This window comes from Sardina pilchardus, chromosome 21 (assembly GCF_963854185.1).
Source record: "Sardina pilchardus chromosome 21, fSarPil1.1, whole genome shotgun sequence".
Taxonomy (NCBI): Eukaryota; Metazoa; Chordata; class Actinopteri; order Clupeiformes; family Clupeidae; genus Sardina; species Sardina pilchardus.
In genome coordinates, this window is record NC_085014.1 from 29,758,300 (window position 1) to 29,767,507 (window position 9,208).

A 9,208-nucleotide genomic window follows, 5' to 3' on the forward strand; every position below is an offset into this window, starting at 1 on the left:
AAACGTGTCTGGTTCACTTCTGTTCTGGGCTACTCCCTTGCCTCAACTGGCCCACTTCTGCAGGCCAAGATCGGCCCTGTAACTGACACAAAGAATTTGCGCTGGCCCAGATGTGGCCCATACACAAATCATTCATAATATTGTTTGAGTGTTGGCTGAGTGTCAACTGGGTCCCCGAGCATTTACTCACACACTATAAAACTGATCTGCTGAGTGTAAACGGGATCCCCGGGCCTAGCTGTGCTGGCCCAGAACTAGTCATTAAAAGCAAAAGTTACTTTTATTAACAAGTTTAGCAGACACACCTTGCAAATAAACACACAAATCGAGAACTAGTCATTAAAAGTACAAGTTACTTTTATTAACAAGTTTAGCGAACACAACCTTGCAAATAAACACACAACTAGTCATCAACAGCTACTTTATTAACAAGTTAAGCAAATAAAACCTTGCAAATAAAATAAAAAATAAACATTTAAAAATGATACTTAAGCTGAAGCTTAAAACTTTAGAGATGACACCAGTTAAAAAATACAAGCTAATTTTATACAGTAGGCCTACAGCAACCACATCTTTAATAAAAAAATAATAAAAAAAATAGGCTATACTCTTTAAAGGAGTAAGTAATTCCATTGTCAGAAGTGGGGATTCATTTTTGCCGCCAACAGCGATACCTTTCTACTGCAAGGTTCCAAAATTAAACGAGTGATAATGGTCCCGAATAAAGACCTTTCAGAATGCCACACATGGAAGCATAATTAGCTACAGACCATGAGAGACAGATAGAGGGTGATGTCACTTTTAGGCTACCAGAGACCAGCTTTTATGTCACATCGTTGCATACAGTCTTAACTCAAAGCTTTAGGCTTGTCATTTTATCAGCTACGAGTGGCAGAGTGTGTTGTCAGAGATTGTTTTCACGTGTTTTCACAATTTTCATATGATGATGCATCATTCTGCAAAATGATTTAACATACAGGGTTGATTCAAAACAGTTGTTAGGCTTATGTCATTTTAATCTAAGAAATGTCACATGCAGCCATGCTTAAATTCTGCTCACTGCACATTTATTTTAATTGGCTATATCCAGTATTATTGAATGTTTATAGCTGGAATTATTTTTTTCCTTTTCACTCTGTTCTTAAAGCAGGCCTACCTGTAATCTGGCATATTGGCTACAGGTTAGCATGATTGAACGGGCACAATCACATTGTTGTAGCCACACCTTCAAGGCCACACAGACAGTTCTTCAGCTCTCCAGGCGGTTGAGAATTTAAAGATAGATGGAGTCTTTATTGTCCTATAAGGATATTCTTCTTCACACGTCAATACATTCCATAAAAAAGACAGCAGCATTTGATGCTCACATCACAGTCTCATACATATTATCACACATCACACATAACATATAACATAAACATATAATGTGACAACCACCATACACCCCCTAGTTCCCCTCCCCCTCAACACAGTGCGAGCAAAAGTGGACAGTGCAAACAACATAAACACAAAAGAATAGAGGGGATGGATTATTGGCACCGGAGTTTGTGCAGTGATGGCTGAGGGTAAAAAAAATGTCTTAAAGTGCGCTTTTTTCCAGTCCAGGGCTCTGTATCTGCGGCTAGATGGGAGGGTGAAAACCCGGTTCAGGGGATGGTCAGGGCTGCTTGCCATGGTGCGGGCAAGATGTGTAAGAGGCAACTAAATTTATATATTTTAATATTGAGGTCCCAGGTCACTCCCTTCCCTGTGAAGTCTTTATCCAGTGAGGAAGTTGGACGGGAAACTAGCTTCACAGATGTCTCCACCTTCCATGTTTTGGTATGTTACTGGTGTAAAAAGCTCCACCATGGATGGCGGGTAAAGAATATTACCTCTAATAGGACTTAGTTTTAATTTGAAACTACGGCATAACTATCCAAACTTCCACAGATGGTGTCCGGTGACATTATTCTGGCAGACAAAGGCTTTATCCGTGACCTCCTTCCAGAGGGTGTCCACCTCAATATTCCACCCTTTTTGAACCACGGAAGGCTGACTGCCAGCGAAGTCCACCAGATGGAGGTCATCACCAGCAACAGGATCCACGTGGAACGTGCCATGGGACAATAAAATAATTCAAGATCCTTTCTTTCATCCCTTCATACATGATATGCTGACATCCTTGTGCAGTTAATGTACAGCTAGCGGCCACTGTGCAAGGAAGCCAGTCCTGAACCTGCATGCCAAAAAACTCACTTGTGCTTCGGCCCGGCCCAGAGCAACACAACCTCCCGACTCCCGAGGATGACGGAGTTGTACAGTGCTGGGCCCACCAGAGGACGAACCATTGCATGTAGTTTTGTTATTTTGTTTTGCAGTTAAAGCACCTCCAGTTTTTTGATAATCTTAATCTCTATTGGATTGTTCAACAATCATGTAGGCCTAACAAAGGAGAGAGGATAAGATTTAAGGTTCACAAAGAGTTGCAGGAGGAGAGGCTGAAGAAGACTTGAAGAGTGTTTATTTTCTTAGCATACTGTAGCATCATATCATGTACTGCTATGTGGTACATCTAGTTTCCTAATACATTACCTTTTTCATTACATCATTTCATCAGGCCTGTATGGAACCCATCATCCTGATGTGATGAAAAAGAGTAGGTGACTTGACTTGCAATTTGCATGTGATAGTCTTTGAAATATTTTCCTTCTCTCTGATGTCATATGTCCAACAACAGGTTCCCTTTTTGCATGATGCATTTTGAACTAGACAGGTCCTGGGCTGCATTTTATGATTTATGACTTATTTTGGCCTTTAACAGAAATGATCTAACTGTATGCACGCAGGGCCTGTCAGTGATTGATCATGCCTGGATTGTACGAGGTGTTGAGAAATCTGTGGGAATATTATGCCAAAAATCTATTTAAAATCTATTTAAAATCTACATTTGGAAAGCATTTGGCTGCCGTTGATGGTACACAACTAACGTTTGTTTTGACAATCTTGTTGAACGATGTTGCCTCAAAGCTATTTTATTTGCAACTGATAATGCCTGACATAACATCAAAATATAGACATTTGACATTATCTGTTTTATCAATTACCAAAGTCATGAACATAAAGTCTCACATACATATCTGTAGAGAACAATCACAAAGATATACTTTTTCCTTATTTGCTTTCTCTCCTTCTCTCTCACACTAAAGTCTGCACAACCGGTTTCCCAATATTCTGCCGAGCTGAAGTATCCCTGCAGTGTTATATTTGTGCGCAGCTCATCCAAGCAAACCTATTTCATTTAATTAGGGTTGTTAGGGTTACCATTTTTTAGCCCTTTCAATTATGGTTCTGACTTTTATAGTTCCTGGAACTACTGATGTGCTATAAGGAGCCATATCAGCGGGGCAGCATATGGGCAGTGGGATACTTTGTCTCTCTCAGCAGCCGACAGGCCCTGTCACAGCCACTGATGTATTACTCTGTGCTCAACGTGGCAATCCCTGCACTCAAAAAATCAGTTTCCCCTCCAGTAGGCTTTATTGTTTAATTTGTGCAGCTCATAATTAAATAGGGCAGATTAATTGGTACAAAATTTAAAGGTAATGAAAAATAAACTGTTTTCACCTCCCCTCCCCGTTATCTACGTTCAGAAAGGTTTCCTTTCAATTACCCAATTGGAGACTTATAATTCCAAGGGTATGTCCATTGTTTCAAAGAGCTCAGTTCACCAGCATATTCCTCTTCAGGTCGAAGAGACACTAAGTCCCCATGGCAATATAATTTCTTATGATCCACTAATTGTAATTTCTACAGATTAAGAAGTTTATATATGTCCTTTTCAGATATATTTGTCAGTGAAGGAGGAGAAGAAATTCAAAATGTTACCACTTAACTTTGACAAACTGAAGATGGTAATTGCTCAGTGCTGTGGTGCATTTTGATTTGATTTGATTTGACAAACAAGGATTTGGTATGGGTAGAGACATGTTAAAACCTGGTTCTGTTACAGATTTAAATGTTGGTCATGTAGACAGTATGCAGACTTCTCATCTTCAGATGAATCTAAAATCATCTGTTGCTGTGGCACTATAGAGAGTTATGGTTTTATGGTTCTAATAATATAATAATAACCCATTTTCATTGTAGCTAACTGCCCTACCATGCACACTGACTCATCAGATGGGCAAACACCTGTCACACAGTTTTACAATTAGCAATCGGAGCTTTAGTATTACAGTAGAGGCAGAGCCAGAGGAGTGAGAGTAAAAGGAGGAGGACGGGGAGGCCAAGGACCACAATCTCTGATGAGATCCGAGCCACTAGAACATTGCAGTGCTGAGTATCAATACAGTACAGTACCATACAGTACAATACAGCTCAATGAGCACATAGTACAGTATTGCCTGTGGGATGTTCTGTAGGACTGTAAAAATAAAGTATGTTTCAAGTATTTGGGGAAAGTACTTTGTATTCCTACACAGTTTACAGTTTTTTACTATTTGTTTGCCAGCTGAAAGATTACCAACACAAGGGCTTCTGTCTTCTGAACAGGAAACTGAAATCATGAGCATTGTCCTAGAAGAAAACGCCTTAACATTACGGTAAATACAAAGGCAAATAATAGAAAACAATGAGATATTTCAAAATATTGATAGGGTAAGCATATCAACTTACTGTATCAGCTTATCTACTGTTTGTAGTAGCCTTGTAGTGTAACACTGAACAAAAAAAGGCCTAAGTCATTATGATGAATAGAGAAGAAGTGTTTTCAATTCATCGCAGTGTTTTACACTGAGCACATCAGTGTTCAACTGTTTCTTACAAATGTCTTGATATATGATGGTTTGTGTGTGTCTTTTGAGTAAAAAGACCATTTTGAGGAGAAAGTACGTTGTTTTGAAGGTATTGTTTCATTTTGCAGGAGAATTGAAGAGTTTTGCTTGTTGTGTGTGTGTTTTTGGATTTGTGTGTAGAGTTCTGAGAATATGAGGCATGTTTTCAGAAAATGTGTGGAAACAGTCGAGAAAAACTGTAATGGATGTAAATGAGTGTGTGCATGTGAGTGCTTGCTTTTGTGTATGTGTGCTTCTCTGTCTGTGACTCTTGCTTGTGTGTGTGTGTGTGTGTGTGTGTGTGTGTGTGTGTGTGTGTGTGTGTGTGTGTGTGTGTGTGTGTATGTGTGTGTGTGTGTGTGTGTGTGTGTATGTGTGAGTGCATCTGCTTGCCTGCATTTGTGTGTCTGTGTGTGTGTTCACTTATGAGTGTGTTTGAGGATAATGGTGTGTGTGTGTGTGTGTGTGTGAGTGTGAGTGTGAGTGTGAGTGTGAGTGTGAGTGTGTGGGTGTGTGTGTGTGTATTGTATTGGTTCCACCATACCAGAATTAGTTGGATCAAAACTGCCATCTATGAGAATGGCACTTGGATTATTTCTTATCATCTAAATCTCAAAGAGACTATCAGTCTTCCTCTGCTAAAATCAGAAACAGGGGACTGTTGAAAACTTCAGACTTTTTTGAGATTGTTGTCATTGTTGTCATGTCAATGTTGCTCTGATTTCAATAAAATCTTGTTCATTTGCAGCAACTTTTAATATTACTTGCATGTCACAATAATGCTGCATAGTTTAAAATCGTCTACATGATTGAGCTACCTCTAAATATATATATATATATATATATATATATATATATATATATATATATATAGTGCCTATAGAAAGTCATCATACCCTTTTGAAATAGTTACTTTTTTGTCTTACAGCCTGAAAAAACGTTTCCAGTTTTATTTACAAATTTAGCTGTACAACATCAAAATAATGAAAAAAAAGTCAACAGTTCTGAAAATTAATAAAAAATGAAAAACTAGAATAACAGGGTTGGAAAAGTCATCATACCCCTGACTTAATACTTTGTAAAGCTTCCTTTTGCTTTCATTACAGCCATCAATCTGTTTGGATATGTCTCAATTATAGCTTTGCACACCTAGATAGGGGTTCTGTGCAGAAATGTTAAAATTTAGTCAAATTCTGTAGGGAATGGCGATGGACTGCTCTCTTCAAGTCAATCCACATATTTTCTATAGGATTTAAGTCAGGGCTCTGACTTTGCCACTCAAGGATATTCACCATCCTATCCTTAAGCCACTGCTTTGTTCTTTTGGCAGTTTAGGATTATTGTCGTGTTGGAAGGCGAATGACCTCCCCATCCTCAGCTGTCTAGGAGAGGGACGCAGGTTTTCCTCAAGAATTTTGGTGTACTTGGCAGCATCCATTTTCCCTTCTATCCTGACCAATTGCCCAGTCCCCACTGAAGAGAAACATCCCCAAAACATAATGTTGCCCCCACCATGCTTCACAGTAGGTATGGTGTGTTTTGGGTGTGTATACTGTGTTTGGTTAGCGCCTGGAGCTCAGTCCAAAAACTTCAATCTTAGTCTCCAAAAAGTTAGATCTTAGTCTCATCTGACCATATAAGCTTTTTCCACATGGTAGCAGAATATTCCAGATGTGTTTTTGCACTGAATTCCAAGCGCAATGTTTGGCGAAAACCAACACAGTACACCTCCCAAAACACACCATACCTAGTGTGAAGCATGGTGGGGGCAACATTATGTTGTGGGGATGTTTCTTTTCAGCGGGAACTGGGCAATTGGTCAGGATAGAAGGGAAAATGGATGCTGCCAAGTACACCCACATTCTTAAGTTAAACCTGCGTCCCTCTCCTAGACAGCTGAGGATGGGGAGGTCATTCACCTTCCAACACGACAATAATCCTAAACATACTGCCAAAAGAACAAAGCAGTGGCTTAAGGATAGGATGGTGAATATCCTTGAGTGGCAAAGTCAGAGCCCTGACTTAAATCCTATAGAAAATATGTGGATTGACTTGAAGAGAGCAGTCCATCGCCATTCCCAACAGAATTTGACTAAATTTTAACATTTCTGTACGGAAAATTGGGCAAATATTCCCCTATCTAGGTGTGCAAAGCTATAATAGAGACATATCCAAACAGATTGATGGCTGTAATGAAAGAAAAAGGAAGCTTTACAAAGTATTAAGTCAGGGTTATGATGACTTTTCCAACCCTGTTATTCTAGTTTTTCATTTTTTATTAATTTCAGAACTGTTTACTTTTTTTCAGCTACATTTGTTAATAAAACTGGAAAAGATTTTTTTAAAAAATGGGTTTTGATTTCAAGCTGTATGACAAAAAAGTAACTATTTCAAAAGGGTATGATGACTTTCTATAGGCACTGTATATATATATAGTCAACATTATTGCACATTTCTAATTTTGAAGTTAACGGGAACAGTTGGTGAAGACACTTTGCAAAAACATTTTGCAAAATCAAAAGGCTCACTAGGACCACCCTAGTGTGTGTGCGTGCAGCTGTGTGTATGCGTGTGTATGCCTGCCTGTCTACTGTGTGTGCATGTGTGTGTCTTTGTGTGTGTGTGTGTGTGTGTGTGTGTGTGTGTGTGTGTGTGTGTGTGTACGTGCATGTGTCTGTGTGTGTGTGTGTGTGTGTGTGTGTGTGTGTGTTTGTGTGTGCCTATATTTGTGTGTCTGTGTGTGTGTGTCTGTGCTTGTCTGTCTGTGTGTGTGTGTGTGTGTGTGTGTGTGTGTGTGTGTGTGTGTGTGTGTGGCCTGCATGTGTGTTCATGTATATGTGTGTATGCGTGTGCGTGTGCGTAGTGTACAGTCACTAAATGTACACATATATTATGGTCCCCCATGAACCAAATTACACAAAACGTTCAGAGGGTGTCATAACTTCAAATTTGCCTCATTTTTGCTTTTTCATTCTTACATTAAATGAGTGGTTTTGAGATGGGTTGACATGGCCCTTAGGCCCTAGCCTGGTCCTACCATACTCTAGTACATTCATAATGTACAGAGAGTCTGGCAACTTTACATTGACAAGTGTGAACTTCCTTGAATGCGGATACTCTGTTTATGTTTAAAACTATTGGATCTGCCAAGAGCCACTCAAATCTGCCAAAACCAATCGCTAACGTTTGGTCGTGATATGACTTACTCGGTAACACTTTCTATGAAGCTTGTATTTATGATGGTTTATGAAGGCGTTCATAATATTTTATGAGGTCTCTATAGAGCTTTGTAATGCTCATTGTAATCATCTATATGTATTCATGACTCTTCATAATCACCTTTGTGATACATTATGACAAGTGAAAATGAATGATTATAATTTAAATCAGGAAACTGCATTATAAACATGCAATGATTCCTGTTCACCAGTCAAATGTTATAATGCATCATAACTACTTGCTTTGCTTGAGTCATATGTGACCATTCAAAGCAAAATCAGTCGTTTTGCGCACAACGTTATTTTAAGAAAATCAACAATAACAAACTTCCGGGTTAAAATGTTGAATTTCACGTTTTCGAATAATTTGACTGTATACAGTCTACAGTTTTCATATCGTGAACGCATTTCACGGAAAAACATACGTTTTGACTGTTAAACCCGGCAGGATTCAACACATTTGTTGTCATTCCCGTTGTGCACGCGCCGCTTAAAAAGGTGATTTCTCTCTGGCATATCGTGACAGGAGAACCATGTCAACTTTGGATGCGGTTATCTTAGCGATAGTTTGTGTAATACCCTTGATATACATATCGTTGGAAAGCTTAGTTTATGGCCGTTCACGTGAGCACAATAACTTAATTTAAGAAACGACTGGTTCCGCTTTACAGGGTCACATATAATGATCAATAATGAATTTTGACCTCTACATTATAGGCTCTTATGTGCTTGCCTGATATTTTTAAGTTGGAGCAATGTCAGATTTTATACATCATACCATTTCATTATTACCACATGTATGGATTGTGAACTGTTATATAATTTAATCAGTGTTCTTTGTCAGTGGTAAGTAAAGTGACAAAAAGATGCTGCTTTTAACAGAAAAGAGATTATGAGTCAATATAGTGTGTAGCCTCACCCTTCCCCTTATACCTTTACCTTCATAATTTCCATACTAATGGGAGTAGAATATAGGCAGGTATTATCCCATCACACTCATTGTTATACCACTTTATGAGTGTTCTTTGTCAGATTTAAGTAAAGTGACAAAAAGATAATGCTTTCATTGCTTACATTTTACATTTTATTCTTTTATTCCCCAAGTTCAACAAAAAATAAATAAATAAATAATCTCATTTCTATTTATAACAGTACCTCCCTTGTTTCACTTTACCT